This window comes from Schistocerca cancellata, chromosome 6, assembly GCF_023864275.1.
Source record: "Schistocerca cancellata isolate TAMUIC-IGC-003103 chromosome 6, iqSchCanc2.1, whole genome shotgun sequence".
NCBI lineage: Eukaryota > Metazoa > Arthropoda > Insecta > Orthoptera > Acrididae > Schistocerca > Schistocerca cancellata.
In genome coordinates this window covers 5,118,259-5,141,697 of record NC_064631.1, presented here as the reverse complement: position 1 = coordinate 5,141,697, position 23,439 = coordinate 5,118,259, and the positions used below count along the sequence as shown (strand labels likewise).

Genomic DNA, 23,439 nt, shown 5'->3' with positions numbered 1-23,439 from the left:
GTGCATTTGTTTCACAGAAGAGAGTTCCATAGATCAGAACTGAGTGTGCCTGTGAATACATTACTATGATCGGGTCACAGTATGCTGATGAATGCTGTTTACAAGTCTCTCTCTCTCTCTCTCTCTCTCTCTCTCTCTCTCTCTCTCTCTCTCTGTGTGTGTGTGTGTGTGTGTGTGTGTGTGTGTGTGTGTGTGTGTGTGTGTGGAGGGGGGGGAGGCGTGTGTGTGTGCATGCGTGCATGTATGAGCATGCGTGGGTGCTGGTATGCGCACTCGCGACTGACCGTCTGTCCATCCATCTACTCACTCAGAATTTATAATCAGTATTCATTCCTTGAAATTTAGTGTTTGCTACAGTCTATAAAAGTGCCATATACATTTAATTTAACATTGTCATTTTTCTGTCTTCAAATTAAAATTCGTGGGATTTGCCTTCTTCTGTGCATATTTCAAGTGCATAATTATCTATGGGCAATATACTTGTTTTTGAGAATTTTTCTTATTAATTCTTTTTTGCTCAACTTAAAACAGTGGTCATTCACAGTCTCATAGGTGGTGTGGGCCACTAATTACTTTATCCCCAGCCATTATTTCTGATTTCTTATGCTTTTGTATCTCTCCCCCCTTGTTTCCTATTTTATGACACTTTAAACTGCTTCACGTGTGTTATTATTTTTGTCATTAAGTAACCTTTTACAGCAGTTAATACTCCTTTCGTACTTGTGACAGTTCAATACTCTTTTTCATGAATCTGAGGTACTTACGGGTTTGGGAGGACTTTTTTCTATATGTATTTGTTTTAGTGGGACATTGGTACTGATGTGGGCACTTAAAAAAAAATTCTGTCTTCAACCTGTAACTCAATTTCTAGAGCGCCTTCTGTTTTAACAACATCTTTACTAATACCTTTAATTCTAATACTGTGAGTGGGATCACACTTTTCTGGTCCCCGTACACTGTTCTTTTTCAACAGAATTATTTGTGCCCCACTATCTGTCAAAAGCCTCATTGGATTCCGTACGCCCTTTTCACATTTTACCGTGATATACTCATTTCTGTTAGTGCAGTCTACCTTATATACTTTGCCAGATAGGTCGCAATGCGACTACCTCATTGCGCCTCCTCTTAGTTTCCCTGTGCTCCATAAAGGCCAATTCTTACAGTTTCGAGCATAATGACCTTTTTGATTACACTTAAAACACACAATATTTGTCATTTGGTCGTAATGTTCCACATAAACCTTACCTTCTTTCTGCTTTTCTGCAAAACTTTGTCGCCCTTTTGTTCTTTTCGCGGTTTCATCTGTACTGGTACTATGCCCACACTGCGTACCCTCTTATTATCACAACACTTCTTTGCTATGTGCCCCAGTTTTCCACAATTAAAACACTTTTGAATTTTGTGAGATTCTATTTTCTGAGTTCTCCTTTCCATTGGTTTCTCTCGTGCAGACGCAATCGCGCTTTCTTCTGTTGATGCAATATCTACTGCTTCGGAGAGTTATTGACTCACCTCTAGCCCGTACTATTGTCTTAATATTGGTGTCATACAAGCCTTGTATGAATACTGCACGATCTAATTTGAACACTAACGCAAGGCTGTCCGTTAACTCTGATTCTGTCATCACCCCTTTTATTGCCTCACGGAACTGGTGCTGAAGTGCATCTATTCGCGAACCCCATTGTGCTACGGTTTCCCATGGTTCCTGTCTGCTCGTGATCATTTTGCAAGCGTAATAGTCTAGCGTTCTCTTGCACGCGTAATTTTCTACTAAGATAGCTCTGACTGAAGGCCAAGTAGCAGTTAAATCTCACACTAGCAATTTGCTTCTAGCAGCCCCAACTATACGTGGTTTTACAAATTTCAACAAAACATAATGCTGCTCTGGTGCTACCAAGTGGAAAGCACTGTCGCAATTGTCCAAAAATGCATCAAACGGATGCGATAACAATTTGATAGCCTCACTGAGGTTAATATACTGCCTTGGCAGTGCGGATGGATTTGCCTGACTATCACAAACATTTTGTTCATTAGACATGATGTTATTGTTAAACCTTTGTCTTACCTTCTACTTTAAATTTTCTTCTGTTGTTGCTGTGCGTCGTCGGCTGCGGCGGACCTGCAAGTCTGTCTTCTTGGTGATGTAGCTGCTACCGATGGACCACCTTGTCCACCTGATGGGCTCGGATGTCGTGGATGGAATGGCGTGAGGGCGTAGTCAACCCGCGATGCAGGGGCCTGGTCGAATTCGCTCGATGGGCGGGCCTCCTTAGCCCGTCCGATCTTCTTCTTCTGCGTCCCTTGCCTCCTAACGTCTGCCTCGACTATTTTCTCTCTCTAAGCTGTCAGTCAGTCTCAACTTCAGGCTGAGCTTTATCCCAAATAATAAGCTTCACACCTATTCCTCAAGTTTATGGGCCGTAACTAAATGGTTGGCAAACCTGTGCCAAATCTTGTAAACGGATGCCCAAACAGCTGCTCAAACAGTGGACCAACCACCTGTCCAAACAGCGGCCCAAACAACTGCCCCAACAGCAGCCCAAACACACCACACCTGGCACCAAATTTTTATGTCGTGTCTGGTTTCCTGTGAGTGGATCAGGAAGAGGGAGCTAGACACTATCCTGGCTGTGGTGGAGTGGGCTCGTCCAGCTTGTAGTTCTGGAGCAGATCTGTAAAGCTGGAATAATTTTTAAACTAGGGAACTCGGTGTGATCGTGAATAAGCTTCTAATGAAGAAGACAGAGAGTTAGAGTAAACATAACTCAAGCTTACGAGGCACTGACACCTGAACCAAACTGTCGGAAATGTAACTACTACTACTACTACTACTACTACTACTACTACTCTGTGCAACTAGATGCCGCGAGAGTCTAAGTCCCGCCCCTGAGGCAGAGTAGCGCAGTGACCACGTCGGAGGCAGAATACTAGCGGAATCTTCAACAGGCTGTTAAGCTGCCATTTATACACTCTCCTGTGACGTCACTATGATGCTTGGGGAAACTTCCATCGCTCTGGCTGTCTTCCGATCCCCGAGTCTGTCACGTAGCCGCTCTGAGTGGAAGTTTCCTGTTATCAGGCGCTGCGCTGTGCCGGCCCTTTCCGTTGTGAACTAACCCTGTGTGGAGGCTTTCCATATGTCGAAGCACTTTAATGCGTATAACAGCGGCTCCTACTGCTATGTCACAGGACCATAACTTCATAGACAGCTTAACATACGTCTGTTCGTAATTTATTCGCGACAGTATACTGCTGGCCCTATTCTAGATTTTTCACAATAGTTGGTTCACAACTTGGGCTGCTTCCACATAACACCCATTGTCTAGTCTGCACAAGTACCAACTGCCCCTAAATAACTGTTTTGCCCTTCCCCCCCACACCCCTTCCTCCTCTCATAGTTCGTCCTACCTTACCAAAAACTTTTCCTGTTCTAATAATATGTGCCTTATAAATCTTCCTGTAAGCAAATTCTTTCTCTGTCTGCCCTCATTCCCTCCACCTTATCTCTCATACAGTTTCTTTGTCTTGCCTTTCACTACATGTTACTATAATTACCGAAAGGTAGAGGCACCTGGAATGACTCAATCTACATGGTTCTTGTACTGTACTATCTATATCCGAATCCCGCTCCAGCTACTGCCGGGTCTGGGTGTTGGCAAGTCCTCTCCATTTGGCTCGGTCCTCCCACCACTTTTCTTTCTCCACTTGCTGCCAGGTCACACCTCTCCTTTCTACAGATATTCTCACTCCCATTTTCCACCGTGTTCTTGGGCACCCTCTAGGTCTTTTCCCATCCATCTTTATTCTTTCATAATTTTGGAGAGTCTCTGCCCATGCATCCTCTTAACATGCTCATACCATCTTAATCTCTTTCTTTCAATTTCTTCTCTCATACTTTCTTGTTTAAGGTCCTTTCTAATTTCTACATTCCTTACTCTGTCCATTCTTGTTTTTCCCTTAACTGCTCTGAGAAATTTCATTTCCCCTGCTTGCAGTCTGCTCCAGTCCCTTTCTGTCATTGTCCATGTTTCTCCACCATAAGTGACAATAGGGATGTAATAATTCTTATACATAAGGAGTTTTGCTCTTTCTGAAACTTCATTTTTCCAAATCAGGTGTTTTATTGTTCGGTAGAAATTGCCTCCCTTCTGTAACCTCCTATTAATTTCGTTAGTTATTCTTCCATCCCTAGATTTAACTCCCTAAAGAAGTGAAACTTTCTACCACTTTTAGGGATTCTCCATTCAAGGTAATATTTCTGTTGATCCCTTTCTCTCTTCCAAACACCATTACTTCACTCTTATCTTTATTTATTTTTAATCCATATCTTTTCATTATTTCCTTCCACGCATCAAGCTGTAACCGTACATCTACCTCTTTATCACCCCATATTACCATATCATCTGCAAAAATCATCTTTTTTGTCTTTTTCTTTTACTATATCTTTAACTGCCCTATTCATTCCCTCCATCACAACATTAAAAAGTGCAGGAGATAGAATACTTCCTTGCTTAAGTCCTTGTCTTATTTCGAAGTATTCAGAGTTCCCCAATGGTGTTCTAATTCTACAATTGTGTCCTCTGTACATTGTCTTTATAACATTAATGTATCCATCTTCTATATCTATCTTCTTCATTTCTTCCCAGAGTCTTTCCCTGTCAACTGAGTCATATGCCTTTTCCACGTCTATAAAAACCATTATCACCCTTTTGTTATACTCCCAACTTTTTTCCATCAGTTGGCGGATAGAAAATATCAGGCTGATTGTGCTTCTTCCTTTCCTAAACCAATGCTGTTCTTCACTCAGCTACTTTTCTATCTTTTCACTTATTCGATTTAGTAAAATTCTTTCAAAAATCTTGGCTGTATGACTCATAAGGGTTATTCCTCTGTAGTTTTTACAAAGTCTTTTATTGCCTTTCTTGAAGATGAGAACAATGTCTCCTGTTCTCCAGTCGTCAGGTATTGTACTATTTCTCCACACGCTTGATAGTACTCTATACAGCCACTGCATTCCCACTGGATCTGCTGCTCTTATCGTGTCCACTGATACTTCATCAGGTCCTGGGGCTTTCCCCCATGTCATCTTCTTCACAGCCTTTTCCATTTTTTCCCGTGTAATTTGTCCTAATTCTGCTTCCCAACTTCTCTCAATTTCTCCATTATTTGTTGTTTCCTCATGTACCTGCTCCTCAGCATTTAACAGTTTCTTAAAATGTTCTTTCCAGAGTTCTTTTATATTCCCTGGATCTTCAATAATGGTACCGTCCTCTGTTTCCATCTTTACTGGTACTTCAGAAGCCTGCCTTTTATTTTTCATCATTTTATAGAACATTTTCTTATTGCTCTTCACATCTTCTTCAAGTTTTTTTTGTAAACCCTTCCCATGCCTTTTTCGTTGCTATTTCCACTACTTCTTTGCACTTATTCTTTTCCTCTATATATCTTTTATGGTCTATATATCATTTTTAGTTTTCCACCACTTTCTCCATGCTCCATTTTTTCTTCTAACTGCTTGGATTGTGGTATCATCCCACCAACTTGTCTGTCTTACTTTTTCCTTTCCAGATGTTCTGCCACATACTTTTTGTGCTGCTTCGACTAAGGCGTCTTTGAATAAACTCCATTCTTTTTCTACATCGCAGAAAACTTCTTTTGGAAATTTTTGTGTGATTAATTCTCTGTACTTCTCAGCACATTCACTCCTTCAGTTTACAATCCCGTATCCTCATCACTTTCTTCTGTTTTCTATTTTTCACACACTGATTCATTTTCCATTGTCCCACCAGTAATCTATGGTCTCCATCTGCACTCACACTTGGAATTACCTTCACATTTGTAACTTTCTCTCCCCATTCTCTATCTACTAGAATATAATCAGTTACACTCTTGGTTCTTCCGTCCCAACTGTATCTGGTGATAACATGACTTTCTCTCTTCATAAACCAGCTGTTAGCTGTTTTCATTCCATTCCTCTGGCACAAATCCAGGAGTCTTTCCCCTTCTTCATGTCTGCCTCCAATCCAAAACATCCCAATACTTGCTCAAATCCCTTTCTGTCTTTGCCTACATGTGCATTGTACTATACTATATTGTACTGTACTATAGGGTACAATTTTCGATCTTTTCACTTAAAAGTTTTATTGATCCACTGTTGTGGAATTTGCTGTATACATTCTGGTGGTGATCAGATGAAAGGAGCTCTTGTCTTAAGTAGCTAATGCCTCATCACATGCATGAATGGACTAAATGTTGTTGTACAGTTACTCTGACACACAATTGGCTGTTATATGCAATTCCCAAACATTATTCAATTATTCTACCTATTTGTATATACATATACGAATTTGTCTGAGGCTCTGGTCTCTAGATCCATTAATCACTAAAGTATTGCTATTTTCATTGGTAGTATCATTCCAGTAGCTACTTATCTCCCTGCTTGCCAATCTTGTTGAGAGATCAACACACACTCCTTGAGCTGCCCTCATTTGTTATCCTGCTCCTTTAATTTCCAACAGTGAGTTGGTATAGAGCCTCACCTATTTGGAAAGATTTACCTCAGTAGCTCTAACATTTTCATTGACCTATGAAGTGCAGGGATAGGTACGTAAAAAATTGAGACATTAATCTGTTGCATGATACCACTCATTCTATGTGGGTAACTCCTAATATTTTATCAACTCATTGTATAGAGTATAGGGGTGCTTATAAAAGTCATGTCACACAAAGTGTTTGATTTTTTTCCATACTGAAATTTTAATGACATGTGTTACATCTTCAATTACTTCTATAAAACAACTTGTTAAGACTACCAACCATGAGGTGAAAGCAACCTTGCAAATACAGTAAACAATTTAGACAGTGTTGCAAGAGGATCTTTGATGGTTGATAATTAAAGACAATGGACTAAGCCCTTAGTCACTGCTGATAAACATATCCTGTAAATGGTAATTTACTACAATGACATTTGTATGTCATGGCAGGCAGTGTTCCACACTTTGCTAATGACGAAGTGACATGTTGCAGCTAATTCCACATTCACACAGTATGTTTGACATTCACTATAAAAAAAACTAGAAATTGTATGGAGACAGTCTGTTGAAGACCAACTTTAATTGAGGACTTCCCAATTGTGGCAGACTTAATGACGTAGGATATTAACATTACGAAAAGGATACGAAATGTTCTCACAAATTGGTACAATGAAAAGATTGATAACTCTTAGCTTTCAGCCCAAAGGCCTTCATCTGAAGTAGAAAAATACACTCACATGACCAATGTCTCTCACTACTGTGGCCAGAATGTGTGTCTAACTTCAGGGTGTATACGACACGGGACAACCGGGAGATCCGGGAAAAACCCGGGATTTTTTCATCCGGGAGAAAACCGGGAAAAACTCGCGATTTTTTAAAAATTCCGGGAATTTTTCAGTGTTTCAGTTTGCAGTTAAATTTTTGCAATTTTGAATAGTAAGAACCGGTACTCGTACAAAGGATATTACTGTATCCCGCTACTGCAGAATAATACTTCAACAATAAAACATAAAAGAGAGAAAAAAACGAAAATAACTTAAATTGCAAATAATATAACGACGACACACAGTGCTAATGCAAGCGTCTGCCAACAGCAAAATGTGTCAAAGGCTCTAGGAAGACTATGCAATGCTTCATAACAACGAATTGCCTCCGATGAGCGTGAAGTCACCAACTGTTTACATTTAGATTTGTTTTAGCAGTTACAAGCGTGCTCTTGCGCATGCGCAGTTAGTCGCTTTTGAGTAGTAGATTCTCCCGCTTCTGGCTACAGGAATGTGGCTGTTGGCTGTGCAAACAGTCGCAGCAAGCAGCTAGATGATACCGGGAAAAGGGGGCGCCAAATTCGTATTCTTGAGGGAAAAAACCTTGTTTCACAAAGCGCCTCGCATCCAGCGCACGTTTGTTTATCGATTATTCATATGGTTTTGAAACGCTTCCCTCTTGGTTTTTGAACACATTTGAAGTTTATTTCTGAATGAATCATTTTTGAATGCGTGCATAGTGTACGTTATGTCTGTCAGGAGAATCGTCGTCGCATCTAGAAATAAACTTTCCGCAGACAAAAGGGAACGGGGCTATACGAGCTCAGCTGGAACTGATGAATGCCAATCGCTGTCTGATTATGTTCTTGATTGGGTTTGCGAATGATCAGCGTTGTTCTAGTTACTAGCGAAATCCATAGATTCAGACTACCAGAGTGGAAATAAACGACTAACAGGTGAGAAAGATAACGTATTATCTTCTCGGTGTATCGAAGAAAATGAAATTTTGACAGAAAATTTTTGGCCAGATCGCTGCACTAGTAAGGACCAGTTGTACAGTCCCCGGCTAGCAGCCGCTTCAGTTCTATTCTGGAAGTAACGCGGAAAACGTGTGAGGAACACGTAATAACGCCTAACCGGAAAACAATCGCGGGATAACTAAACCTGTGATTCAGGCAGGGTTAGTGAAGTTTTTCGGCGAACAAATTTTGACAATGGCAGGAATAGCTACAGAATTGGTGATGACAAGATTGTTATAACGAGGAAGGAGAAGAACCGGGGACATCACACGAATTATGGAAGAATAAGACGATTCCAAATTTATATAAAAATTTCGTAATACTGCTTTTCGATCTCATGCTTGAGAAACTGGTGCGTATGAATGAAATGTGAAACTATCGCCTAAAATAAAGCTTTTTGCTTGTAGTAGGCCTAACAGGCATTTGATATTAGTACTAAGTGAATTATATTCTGTCGTGTTATAAAAATGGCCATTTGTGCCAAAACAGTCTCGTTTATTTGGTGTGTGTTACAAAATTGCTGCAATATTAGCAAGGCCTATTTTGTTTTATCTAGCCGACAGTGACAAAATAGACATAATCAGATCGAGAAACCACACCAGTCTTGGGTATTATTTGTGTTAACAGCTTTTTCAGTATTAGATAATGACATTTCGATGTTTCATGTAGCAAAACGTTTGACGAACTTTGATGAGGTAATAGATTCTTTTGCAGAAAGGAAATCATGTCATGTAAAGCTGTAGCAAGATTAGAGAGGAAAAAAAGCTAGGAGCGAAGGGTTGAAGATATGTGTACTTTCTTTACAGTGACGTGCGGTAGAAGAATGCCTTATGAAGAGGCGTGGCACTGCACTTTGGCACAATGAAGACCAAATAATATGCCTTACATTTCCTCTAACACACATGTTTTATGTTTCAGACTTTTCAGAAAGATGTACGCTGCAACATGAACATACTGTTGAAAATTCGATTTTTTTAAGTATTGATCCGGTTCGCAAATATCTTAGATCCGGGGCTGATGCGCAGAACAGTCTTGAGTTATAGTGGGTAGTCTTCACGTGACCCGTGTTTACATTTAGTGATTTTGCTATTTCCCCTTCGTTTACTCCCACGTCAAATGAAAACAAAACGGATATCTGTGGCCGGGAGCTATGAAGCGAATTAAATACATTTACATAATTACGGAAGGCTAAACTATGTCATTAGTTTCAGATTTTATTTTATTTCCATCTTTCTGACAGCCCAGCATTAATAGCCTTGCGGAACAATGAAGTTATTTTTGTCTGTTTGCTAAAAAAATTTGACTTTTATTACCATTTTCCGCAGAGGCAGTTAATGCGTTTGAAACGAAATGTTTATTTCCACAGTACTGGCTAGTTTCAACTGTTCACTGCATTCCAAGTGTCCGTTTTCATCTTCTAGCTCGTATGCCATTATGCCATAATAAAGAACCAAACATGATATAATACAGTACTGGTGCTCCAAGAAAATTTACATCCCGAATCCACACTGAAAAGCTTAATATCAGGATGAGGTCTACTTCATTGGGAATCTGGACATACGAATGTGCACTTTAAGTGTGCACTTTAAATGCGCACATTTTTGTATGGTTAACGAAATTCCGATGCTCTTGGAGTATTCTCTGATGTCTAATTTTTTTTAGGACGTAACGTATGATCTTTTAATGTTTTACACGTACGTACATACGGGCTTCCTACGTCATGATAGCTGCATAAGCGCGGTATCGCCTGTTATCTGCGCTCTCTGGCAACTGCTGGAACGAACTTAATTCTAACAGGTCGCGAGAAAATATTGCGAATAGTGGTTTGAAAATATCCTTTTGCGTAAGTTGAACTATGTGCGAATATGTACCATGAATTTCTAAAATCACAGAGCGTTTGACTCTCATTTAAAAATCAACTCTTTGATGACGAGCCGCTCAGAAGAATTTCGAACCCTGAGGAACAGACATTTATGTCATTACTAAAATTTTTACTGGCACATTTGTGTGTTATGTCTTAGTGTAACACAGGCAAAAATGATAAACATTATATGCGAAAGCTAAGCTTCAATTGCAGCTTATTAACCTCAGGGACCAATATCATATGTGAAAGCTTTTCTTTTCTTGTAGTAACACGTCTCCTATGCTCTGAATATCCGCTGTCATCTGCTGGCGAGATCACGTGGCATCAGCTATGACTGGCTTACAAAAGCGCATCGCAATCTCTATTTCAATGACTTCGAAAAGTAACGTGTTTGGTGGAATTCCAACGTATACTTTCGTAATACGAAAATACACAACGTACATGTTGCTGCACATCAAAGACATTTCCAAAACGTGTCTTTTTCTCTGAGTTTTCGTTTTCTAAAGTGCCGCGAAATTCTACGCCCGTGTGTGAAACCATAACCATTCGAAGGATTGATAAGGAAAAATATACTGTCACTTAACACGGAAAAAGCGTGTTTTCACCCGGAAGAAAGTGTATTTTTAACAGGGAAATCCGAGAAAAATCCGGAATTTTTTTTTCCTTGTCCGCGTATACACCCTGAATTTGTATTTCAGATGAAGGAGCTTTGGCATTTGTTATTCCATCCTGGGCTTTGTGTTGTTATATTATTACCATTCTCATACATGTTATGTGTACTCTGCATCGTGTAGAATGAATCTGTACTATTTACCACAGTTACTCAGTGTACATACAGATTATTATATTGCAAAGGAAATTTTTCTCAACACCTTGTCAGTCATATATAGATTGCAGTAGTTATAGGTAAGAATTGCAATCTACCTTTTATTTTAAAGCTGTGGGTGGTGTGGCAGTTATCCCCTTTTGCAGTTAAACATGTTACATAAGTACTTCATCATTAAATATGTATTGTTTACCTTTTTTTGATTACTACATGAAAAAACACTATTTCTCAGTTCACAGGTACTCTTTGTTGTTCTGCCACATTTAAAAGCAAAATTCAGATCAGCTTTTTTGGTTCTTTTGTATTGCATGGGAGCAATGGACAAGCCACAAGTAAAGTTTACAAGAGAGTTGCAGTTTCAGATCATCTTGGCAACATCAAGGTATGTCAGTATCTGCATTGATTTTTGATTAAAATCACTTGCAGGCCAAGTTATTTTAAAGTTAATGATTGTATTCCTATTCAGGTGATGCAGTTGTCTTCTCCCAGCAGCGAGAGGCAATATTGTGATCATTCCTCTGAACCTCCTTCTCTCGTGGAAAGTATAATTGACACAATGCATACCCAGGTGTGGTAGTCCCTACCGTTAAAAATAAGGTTGCTGTGGCACATTACCTGGTTGTGTATCATCAAGGTGCATAAAGTGATAACATTCATTTACATAAATTCTTATTACAAGGGAATTTTTTCAATTAATTTTGCTTTCTACACTTAATCAGACCATATCAGTCCAAGGGAAAATATAATGAACACAAATGAGAGAGAGTGCTCAGCTACAGTTTCAGACAAATGGCAGAATTTTCCAGGTTATCTGTTCAGTGAACAAATTACCACATGGAGGCAAGTGAGTATAGTATCTGATTCTGAATTATATTTCTAGGAGCATGTTATTTTACCACTTCACTGTACATGATTTGACAACTTTGTGCTGTTACAGGTTGCTGCAGAAGTGGCCTTGGTGTTCAAGTAAGACAGAAAGGCAAATTTCTGAATTTTTTTTATCATGATGCTATTACATCATCCTCAGGATATGATGTAGCTAGTGCACACATTCTCAAAGTCTGTTAATGTTTATAGTGCTGTAGGTCAGGTTTATAACCAGCCTAGCCAACTGCCTTTCATCTTGTTCCTGTGATGAAGTTGAGCTTCTGGGATTGTCACTGCCTTGGTTTACTGCCTCCTCATTGCTGTGGACTATGTATGTGAATTGGACATCTGAAGAAAAGTCATTGTGTAATTATCCTTTTTGAGTGAAAACTAAACTTAATGTATTTTCTGTTACAGATAATAAAACAATGTGGTATCAATAATTATAAACAATTTTCTAAATCATTTGCAATTACCCACTAGAATCCACAGATACGAAAGTAAAGTAGTTTGATTATGGTGCCTGAAAAATGTAACCAACCTAACAAACTTATAGCTTTTAGGTTTGTTTACTTCACAAGAGGATTAGAACTTTAAAAATGGCATATACAGAGCCTACTACAGGGGAATTTCTACACCTGGTATCGTCCTCCTGATTATCATTTGCCCTTTCCTGTTGTATTTCTGGAGACTCTTGCTCACCTTACCATTCTTCTTTGGTACCACCATATGGGCACCAGGTAGACAGTAATCCAGTATGGTGTTTTTTGGGGAGAATAACTTAAGGCTACTAATTCTGAATGTTATTAGAAATGTTGGTAGCCCGGCAAAACTTGCTACCATTCTATCAAATAATTCATGGTTGTGAGTTTGTTTTAACTCTATAATAGGTATGTTTCAAGTTGTAAATAAATTGTCCCAAGTATCACTGTTACAACTAAAGAAATAATGCTTCTAAAATTCATCTATTTTACTTGTGTAAGTCACGATCTTTTATATCCAACTTGCCATTTTTTACAACAAATCATGTGATCTGTCTTGTATGTTATGAGATGCATTACATTTCAAATTGTAGATACCACAAGCACTTCAGTTTCATCATTGGCCACTAATGTTTTCCTGTGTAACATGGTGGCACCAATATGGTAAGGATTCTAAAAAAAAATGTCTGCAATGTTTTGATTGTGGTACTTCATATTATTTTAAATTATATTTTCCTTCACTACTGAAGCCAGAACATCAAGTAAACAAAAATGTATATAAGTGGGCCTGCTTGGCTTCGTATCTCATTACCTGAAAGAACCAGAATGGAAATCCTTTAACACAAGACAGTGCTAACAGAACTCTCACTGTAAATGTTGCATTTCACCCTCAGGAAGTACTATGGTGGGTTATTGGTCTGAGAGACGATATAAATGTTGCTCTAGCACTATTACAAGCAGAAAGCACTCCATAGATTTAATAAGCCTCCACTACACACAATGTGCGATGGAACAAGTGGTTTGCGTACCTGAATGTAATGGAACATGCTCCCATTCAACCCAAGTTAAACTTAATCACTTATCTATCTGTATTGACAAGGTAATTACTGTACAAAATTTCACAAACTGAAGATATATTACATTTTTTAAACAATGTAACACATTTGCAATTGGTTAAAAAACTGAAGTTTTGTTATGTTTTAACACACTGACTGGCACACACATACTGATGGATATTTCACTGCCAGGCACACAGTGCTAGGTGCTAGGCTCTGGGCTCTGCTGTCGCCTCAAGTGGCTACTTAGTGTCGGGCATATAGTTCTACTGTGGCTGCCTGCAGCCATATGGCAGACAGTGTGTTCAAGAAATAAAAAAGTATTTCTTATTGAAATTATTATAATGGAAAATCTCATTTAAAAATATGTCCAGTATTAGAGCTGGGCCATCCTCTTGCCGAAAAGCACAACACAAACCTATTCATTGGGTGCTTCAGCAACACAATGAAGTGTGCAGACAACGGTCATTTTCTGTGCTTCTCATAACACACCACGAGATGCTACATGGACACAATCATGTAGCCCATTATTGTAGACCGGATGTGCAATTATTCTGTGCAAACATGTATAGATGTAAAAAAATTAACAAATGATGCCACTCTAGCAATTTTAGGCCTGTACACAGATGAAAATCGATGGTATGCTAGTAAGAGCTGGCAGTTTATGAATCGCACATATATCTGTACAGTACATATATGGTTAAGAAACGTACCTGCTTCACCTAGTACTGAAAGAGAAATAATGTTGTGGGGAGTTTTTAATGTATGTTGTTTAACTGAAAGTGTTAAGAAAGATCTTAGTTGTTCAGTGTTTTTGCAGTTTAGAACCAGTTAGAGGTACAGTGATAAATCTGCAACCATAAACTCTAGCTTATGACAGTCTCCTGTATATATATATGGTACTGACAGTTTTAATATTAAACATGCATAAATGAGTTTTCATCACGATTTCGAGAGGTATTTCCACAACCACCAAAAAACTGCCAAACTTCAAAAAAGTTGGATTTAGGAAAACAATCATTAATGCAAAAAAGGAGCTTAATATTGCTATTTCAGTATCTGAGATGACAATCCTCCCCCCCCATGAACCATGGACCTTGCCGTTGGTGGGGAGGCTTGCGTGCCTCAGCGATACAGATTGCCGTACCGTAGGTACAACAACAACGGAGGGGTATCTGTTGAGAGGCCAGACAAATGTGTGGTTCCTGAAGAGGGGCAGCAGCCCTTTCAGTAGTAGCAAGGGCAACAGTCTGGATGATTGACTGATCTGGCCTCGTAACACTAACCAAAATGGCCTTGCTGTGCTGGTACTGCGAACGGCTGAAAGCAAGGGGAAACTACGGATGTAATTTTTCCCGAGGGCATGCAGCTTTACTGTATGGTTAAATGATGATGGCGTCCTCTTGGGTAAAATATTCCGGAGGTAAAATAGTCCCCCATTCGGATCTCCGGGTGGAGACTACTCAAGAGGATGTCGTTATCAGGAGAAAGAAAACTGGTGTTCTACGGATCGGAGCATGGAATGTCAGATCCCTTAATCAGGCAGGTAGGTTAGAAAATTTAAAAAGGGAAGTGGATAGGTTAAAGTTAGATATAGTGGGAATTAGTGAAGTTTGGTGGTAGGAGGAACAAGACTTCTGGTCAGGTGACTACAGGGTTATAAACACAAAATCAAATAGGGGTAATGCAGGAGTAGGTTTAATAATGGATAGAAAAATAGGAATGCGGGTAAGCTACTACAAACAGCATAGTGAACGCATTATTGTGGCCAAGATAGATACGAAGCCCACGCCTACTACAGTAGTACAAGTTTATATGCCAACTAGCTCTGCAGATGATGAAGAAATTGAAGAAATGTATGATGAGATAAAAGAAATTATTCAGATAGTGAAGAGTGACGAAAATTTAATAGTCATGGGCGACTGGAATTTGAGAGAAGGAAAAGGGAGATAAGGAAACATAGTGGGTGAATATGGATTGGGGGAGAGAAATGAAAGAGGAAGCTGTCTGGTAGAATTTTGCACAGAGCATAACTTAATCATAGCTAGCAGTTGGTTCAAGAATCATAAAAGAAGGTTGTATACATGGAAGAATCCTGGAGATACTAGAAGGTATCAGATAGATTATATAATTGTAAGACAGAGATTTAGGAACCAGGTTTTAAATTTTAAGACATTTCCAGGGGCAGATGTGGACTCTGACCACAATCTATTGAAGAAACTGCAAAAAGGTGGGAATTTAAGGAGATGGGACCTGGATAAACTGAAAGAAACAGAGGTTGTACAGAGTTTCAGGGAGAACATAAGGGAACAATTGACAGGAATGGGAGAAAGAAATACAGTAGAAGAAGAATGGGTAGTTTTGAGGGATGAAGTAGTGAAGGCAGCAGAGGATCAAGTAGGTAAAAAGACGAGGGCTAGTAGAAATCCTTGGGTAACAGAAGAGATACTGAATTTAATTGATGAAAGGAGAAATTTAAAAATGCAGTAAATGAAGCAGGCAAAAAGGAATTTGACACAAATGATTTTGTCATCTTGTTGTTGTTGTTGTTGTTGTGGTCTTCAGTCCTGAGATCAGGACTCAAAAGTAAGATCGACAGGAAGTGCAAAATGGCTAAGCAGGGATGGCTAGAGGACAAATGTAAGGATGTAGAGGCTTATCTCACTAGGGGTAAGATAGATACTGCCTACAGAAAAATTAAAAAGACCTTTGGAGATAAGAGAACCACTTTCATGAACATCAAGAGCTCAGATGGAAACCCAGTTCTAAGCATAAAAGGGAAAGCAGAAAGGTGGAAGGAGTATATAAAGTTCTATACAAGGGCGATGTACTTAAGGACAATATTATGGAAATGGAAGAGGATGTAGATGAAGTTGAAAAGGGAGATACGATACTGTGTGAAGAGTCTGACAGAGCACTGAAAGACCTGATCACCAATTTAGTATTGGAGGGCAGTGTGGATGGTAAAAATCTTAGAGGGAGACCAAGATATGAATACACTAGGCAGATTCAGAAGGATGTAGGTTGTGGTAGGTACTGGGAGATGAAGAGGCTTGCACAGAGCTGCATCAAACCAATCTCAGGACTGAAGACCACAACAACAACAAGATGACAAAGTTATTTGCGTCAAATTGTAGCAACGGTTAGTACTTCAAAAGGATACTGATGTCTGAAAAATAATGAAAACTCCTTTGGAAACACAGAAGAGAAGCCCAGCCCCATGAAAGTCTGCCCTCCCCTACCCTGGCCATTGCTGTCTTGATCTGCATCCCTTCCTCCATGCCATTCTGTTAAAGTGTACAAGGATCCTTGCCCATACGGGCTCTTGGTTCCCTCATCTCCATAAACAATCAAATATGGTCAAAGGCTTAGGATAAAGAGTATTTTGTGCACCCATTGTTTACTGTTACCCTTAATCTCTGTACAGTGCTTGCCATCTGTTTGCTAACACAGGGTGTCTACGACCCGGGACAACCGGGAGATCCGGGAAAAACCCGGGAATTTTTTCATCCGGGATAAACCCGGGAATTTTTTGGAATTCCGGGAACTTTTTTTTTTGTTTTAGCTTTCAGTTAAATTTTTGTAGTTTTGACTGATCAGAAACAATATTCTAACAAAAGAGATTATGTTTCACACTACTGCAGAATAATACTGCAGCAATAAAACATGAACGAAAGAAAAAAAAGGAAAATAATACTTAAGTTGCAAAGGAAATGCGCTATATACAACTACTAAACACAGTGCTCATACAGGCGTCTGCCAACAGCAAAATGTGTTAAAGTCTTTAGGAAGACTGTTCAGTGCTTCATAACAACAAATAGCCTCCGTCTCCGATGAGCAACTGTTTACTTTAGATTCGTTTGAGCAGGGCTGGCTCATGAGCATGCGCAGTTGAGTCGCGCATGTGTAGTACCTTCGCCCGCTTCTGGCTACAGAAGTGTGACTGTTAGCTCTATAAGCAGCAGCTGCTGCTGCAGCAAAATGCTACCCGGAAAAATTTTACTGACGCGTGCAAGTTGCCAGATTCACTGGGGGCAAACCGGGGTATCTATCCCGGGCGGCAATTTCAGGAGAACTGGAAGGGGCCGCCAAATTCATATTCTTGTGGAAAAAAACTTTGTTTCACAAAGCGCCTAGTATCCAGCGCACGATGGTCTGTTGATTATTCATATAATTTAGAAACGCATCCCTGTTGGTTTTTGAACATTTTAGAACATATTCTAAGTTGATTTCTGAATGAATCATAAGTTGAATTTTGAATGCGTGTGTAGTGTACGTCATTATCAGCCGGAGGAATCCCGTCGCATCGACAAATAAACTTTCCTGCAGACAAAAGGGGACGGGGCTATACGAGCTGAGCGGAATAAAGCCGAACGGGTGAATGGCAATCGCTGTTTGTTTATGTGGTTGCCTGTGTTTGCGAATGATCGGCGTTGTTTTAATTACCAGCGAAATCCATAGATTCAAACTACCAGAGTGGAAATAAACGACTAACAGGAATCATAGGTAAGAAAGATTACGTATTTTCTTCTTGGTGTATCCAAGAAAATTAAATTTTGATAGAAAATTTTTGCCCAGACCGCTATACTAGTAAGGACCAGTTGTACTGTCCCGGGTAGCAGCCGCCTGAGTAGCGCGGAAAACGCGTTGTATGAACACGTAATAACTCCTAACCGGAGAATAAACGCGGGATAACTAAACCGTTGATTGTGGCAGGGCTAGCGAAGTTAACCGGAGATTAAGTTATAGAATTAGTGACGACAAGAGTGTTTGGTAGAACGAGGAACGAGAAGAAACGGGGACTCACACAAGTCATGGAAGAATAACACGATTCTAAATTTATATGAAAATTTCATACTACTACTTTTCGATCTCATGCTTGTGAAGCTGGAGCGTATGAATGAAATGTGAAACTATTTCCGAACATAAAACTTTTTGCTTGTAGTAGGCCTAATAGGCATTTGATATTGGTACTTCGTGAATTATATTTTCTCGTGTTATAAAAATGACCATTTGTGCCGAAACAGTCTCGTTTATTTGGTGTGTGTTACGGTAGCTGCAATATTACAGGCCTATTTCGTTTTGTCTAGCAGGCAGTGACAAAATACACGTAAACAGATTGAAAAACCACACAAGTCTTGGGTACTGTTAGTATTAACAGCTTTTTCAGTATTAGCCATTTCATTTTTTCATGTAGCAAAACATTTGGCGACCTTTGATGAGGTAATAGATTCTCTCCCAGAAAGGAACGCACGCCATGTAAAGCTGCAACAAGGTTGGAGAGAAAAATTCTAGGACTTACGGACTGAAGAAATGTATACTGTCTTGCTTGTCTCTTCAACTGGTTTCATGTATCTTATACTTAATTTTATGTCACTCAGTAAAGCAAGTTATTAGGTATAGGCAATAAAGAATGCAAATTTTCTGAAGAGTTCTTGTTCTCCCGGTTACAAATTATACCATCCAATATTGATTGCGAGTTTGTTTTCTGACGCACAGAGCAACCGAGTTAGTTGGAAAGTGGATAAACTCCACGTGACCGACATTTACGTTTAGTGATTTTGCTGTTTCCTCTTCGTTTATTGCTGTCACGTCAAGTGAAAACAAAATGGATTTCTGTGGCCGGGAACTATCAAGTGAATTAAAATACACTGACATGAGAACGGAAGGCTAAAATGTGTTATTCGTTTTAGATTTTATTTTGTTTCCATCTTTCTGATAGCCAAGTATTACTCGCCTTGCAGAACAACGAAGTTATTTTTGTCGATTTTCTAAAGAAATTTGTCTTTTATTAATCTTTTCCGACGAGGCACTCAATTTATTTGAAACGAAGTGTTTCATTCCACACTGTTGGCCAGTTTCAACTTTTCGCTGCATTTCAAAAGTGCATGTTTTCATCTTCTAGCACGTATGACATTATGCCATAATGAAGAACCAAACATGAGATAATACAGTACTGGTACTCCAAGAAAATTTACATCCGAATCTACACATACGAATGTGCACTTTAAGCGGAATTACGCGTTTTAGTATGGTGCACAAAATTCCGTTGCTCTTGGAGTATCCTCTGAGGGCTTGTTTCTTTTATGACATAATGTAAGATCTTTTAATGTCTTACACCTACGAACATACGCGTTTCCAGCATCCTAGTAGCTGCGCAAACGCGTTGACGCCTGTTATGTGGCGCTCCCTGGCAACTACTGAAACGAACCTATTTCTAACAGGTCGCGGGAAAATGTTGCGAATGAATATTTGAAAAGCGTTATTTTCAAAGTAAATTTCATTTTGTATAAGATGATCTATGTGCGAGAATGTGCGATGAATTTCTTAAATCAGAGAGAGGTTGACTCTCATTTAAAAATCAAGTCTTTGAGTACAAACATTTAGAAAAGTTTCGAGCCCAGAAGATCAAGACATTTATGTCTTTTACTGGCACATTTGTGGGATGTATCTTAAAGTGTAACACGCGCAAAAAAGATCAACATTATATGTGAAAGCTTAGCTTCTCTCGCAGCTTATTAATCTTCGAGACCAAGATAATATGTGAAAGCTCTGCTTTTCTTGTAGTAACAGTATATATAATAATTTAAACCATTAACGTTTCCTATTTGTGTGCACGCCCTACTTAACAGTGATAACGCTATTGGCTGACTACATCACATGTCCTATGGTGGAATATCCTCTGTCATCGTCTGGCGAGATCACGTGACATGAGCTATGTCTGGCTGCAAATCGCATTGCAATCTTGATTTCAGTGCTTTGGAAAGTAACATGCGGCATGTGGTAGAATTTAAATTTAGACTTTCATGATTCGAAAATATGCAGCATACATGTTGCTGCACATCAAAGATCTTTCCAAAACTTTTTTTTTTACTGAGTTTGGTTTTCTAAAGAGCCGAGAAGTACTACACCAGTGTATAAAACCATAACCATTCAAAGGACTGATCCGTTTTACAGTTCCAAGGAAAAGTATACTGTCACTTAACACGGAAAAAGTGTATCTTCACCCAGGACAAAGTGTAATTTTAACTGGGAAATCCGGGAATTTTTTTTCTTGTCCACGTATACACCCTGTAACAGTTATCAAACATAATTTTAATCACAATAAATAAAATAGAGAATGATTGACACCAGACTGAACTGAACATTTGATATTCTACTACATTTGTAGAGGAGACCAAGCTCTTCGACTTTTTCTTTACATCTCACTTTCATGCCACGAAGTTGAATATGGTTTTATGCCACCGAAGAATAAAGGTCCTCAGTGTCCTAGCACAAAATACTCCATCACAAGTGTGGTTAAAACTATTGCAAATAACTTTTCTAAGACTGAGGGAACGGCAATGAACAATATGTACTAAATTCTGTGGGGGTGCACAGAATAAACAATACTAAAACAGTGTTGTCATAGTCTCCAATATCAGTATCTGGATGCAAACAAATGAAACATACTTGTGGCTGTGTAACTGTCATACTTGTATGGGCTACCAAGCTGCTTTCCAAAGAAGCTAACTACTTCAAAAAATGGCTCTGAGCACTATGGGACTCAACTGCTGAGGTCATAAGTCCCCTAGAACTTAGAACTAGTTAAACCTAACGAACCTAAGGACATCACAAACATCCATGCCCGAGGCAGGATTCGAACCTGCGACCGTAGTGGTCTTGCGGTTCCAGACTGCAGCGCCTTTAACCGCACGGCCACTTCGGCCGGCAGCTAACTACTTTCCATTCAGTATTGGCATATGAGGATACACTCCAAATAGAGATGAGCAATTTATAAATGATGCAGTACACAAAAAAGAAATTCAGTGATGTACATTTTTCAAACAATACAAATTGTTTCTTTTTACAAAATCCACCCCGCCCCTCAGGGTAAAAAAGGTTCAGAAACTGCATATATTATGCCAACCAAATCACACAGTTACCTCAATATTTAGTTTGTGAATTATGTTTAATCTCCTACTACCACTCAGAAGGTAGCCATATATTATTTTCACTTTTTATTAACACATTATTGCACACTATTGGTACAGTTCTGTATGTATGAAGCCATGATTGAGTGTGGCTGGAGACAGTACACTGCTCTTAATGAAAACAATAGAACAATACATACATTTTCAGAAAAATAGCATTCACATGAGAGTACCGGTAATTGTTTCGTAATTTATTTACATTTATTTTTAAATAGTATTTTTTTTAAATAGTCGTCTGAACATCCACTTTCAATTCTGAAATTGCAGATAGGGTGTGGGAATGAATGTTCTAAATGATGTGCTGACACGAGTCATTTCATATATTCAGCAGCAAATATAGAGAAAGAACTCTTTGAGTCTGTGACAACTTTCGTTTTTTTAATCAGACTTTGGTGAATATGTTGCAACAAACCAATTAACGCGTTTTTCGATTCTATGTGCAATTTTCTGGAGTACGTCTGTTAATATGGCACATCATTAATCAACTAGGGAAAGCACGTAAAATTTGGCAAATATAACTGGAAGACATGTCGTACACATATTTTGCCACGGATGAACAAACAGACACAGTATAGTTTCTTAGAATACAAGAGAAAACTCTCTGACTTATCCACATGTTAAGTATATAGTTTTATTGCGAGTCCTCCTCCTCGGAGACTCCGTGTGAAACTGCACCCGAACGGCCGTGGCTGGCCTAAGCTTTTACGTCAACTCGATTTGTACTCGGCGATCGACGTATCGACATACTTCGCAGACGATGGGCTACGTCATTTTGACGTCACTTCCTTAGCTCATTCGGGTGAAATTAAACTTTCCCGTGTGTGTGTGTGAAATTCCCTGGCACCTTGCTCTGTAGTTGCATTTGTGCCCTGGAAATCCCTGGGTGTGCACCTGTTAAAACGTTGTCAGTTGTAGATTTCACCCCACTGTGTTGCTGTTACTTGCCTGAACATTTTATGCACAGAAACTCGTGTTTCTTTGCTTGCTGCTGTAAATTCGTGTCTCAGTTCAGGCTGTGTTCTTTTCCAATATAAATGCACGATTCTCCACCCTCTGAAGAAGTGCTGCAGTAAGAATTGTCACACCAAACACTGATACTATTGCATGTCACATTCGTGTGTTTCAACATGTTGACACTAGTGATCAGTTACACAAATTACTGTGCAGTTAGAAGATTGGAACGGAATTTCAGATTTCAGTATTTTATTTTTTATTGTTTGCAAGTTTCGATGAAGGATTGTTTAGTCTGTGAAATGTCTGATGTTACTTATCACAATAATTTATCTGTCTTGTGAATGCTCACAAGAAATTTTTACACTGGTGGAGACACTGTAATGTACCTTCTGTAGTTCTGTATAATAAATGGATGAAATAATATATTTCCAGAAATTGTTTTGCAGCAGTTGCACACTGCTGTGCTCTCTGGGAAAAATTAAAATCACTGTGGAATATAGAGTGCAATAGAAAAGATGCACAGTGAAATTCACAAATTCATAATAGTAGTATGCTTGTCTGCTCAATAAACTGAGTAAGCTAATGAATATTAAATGCCAATGATGATAGAGAACCAGTTGTTTCAGAAGGTAGTGTGTGGACAGCAGGCATTATGTTTTCTTTTCTCTATAAGATCTGCAGTGTGACAGAACTTCTTAGGATAAGTCTTACAGTTGGGAAAGCCACAGTGTAGGAGCCAGAGTGTCGGGAGGTGGATGCAGCAGCAATATGGGGTCTGACAAGGATATTGCAGATACTGGTAGGGTGATACAAAGGTATTCCAGGTGTTGGACTGAAGGGACCTCATTTCTGGGCACAATTTAGGGAAGTCACAGCCTTGTCGAAGTGGCATTACTTAAATTGAAGGTGGAGGGGGGAGAAAGGAAAAGAAAAGAAAGTATTGATGTTAGCAGCATTGGAACTTTTGCGCAGTCAGCGACGAGGAGCGAATACGTGTGCCAGACGAGGACTCGAACCCGAGATCTCCTACTTAGTAGGCATTACATTCAAGAACTGGGTAATACTGAGTGACAAGAGGTTGCTTCCTAAGTTGTTTTTTGGA

General features: G+C 39.3%; 1 pseudogene; it reads right to left on the bottom strand.

The window, feature by feature from the left end:
• Positions 1-1,212: 1,212 nt before the first annotated feature.
• Positions 1,213-2,038, bottom strand: LOC126191073 (uncharacterized; annotated as a pseudogene).
• Between the last annotated feature and the right edge of the window lie 21,401 nt (positions 2,039-23,439).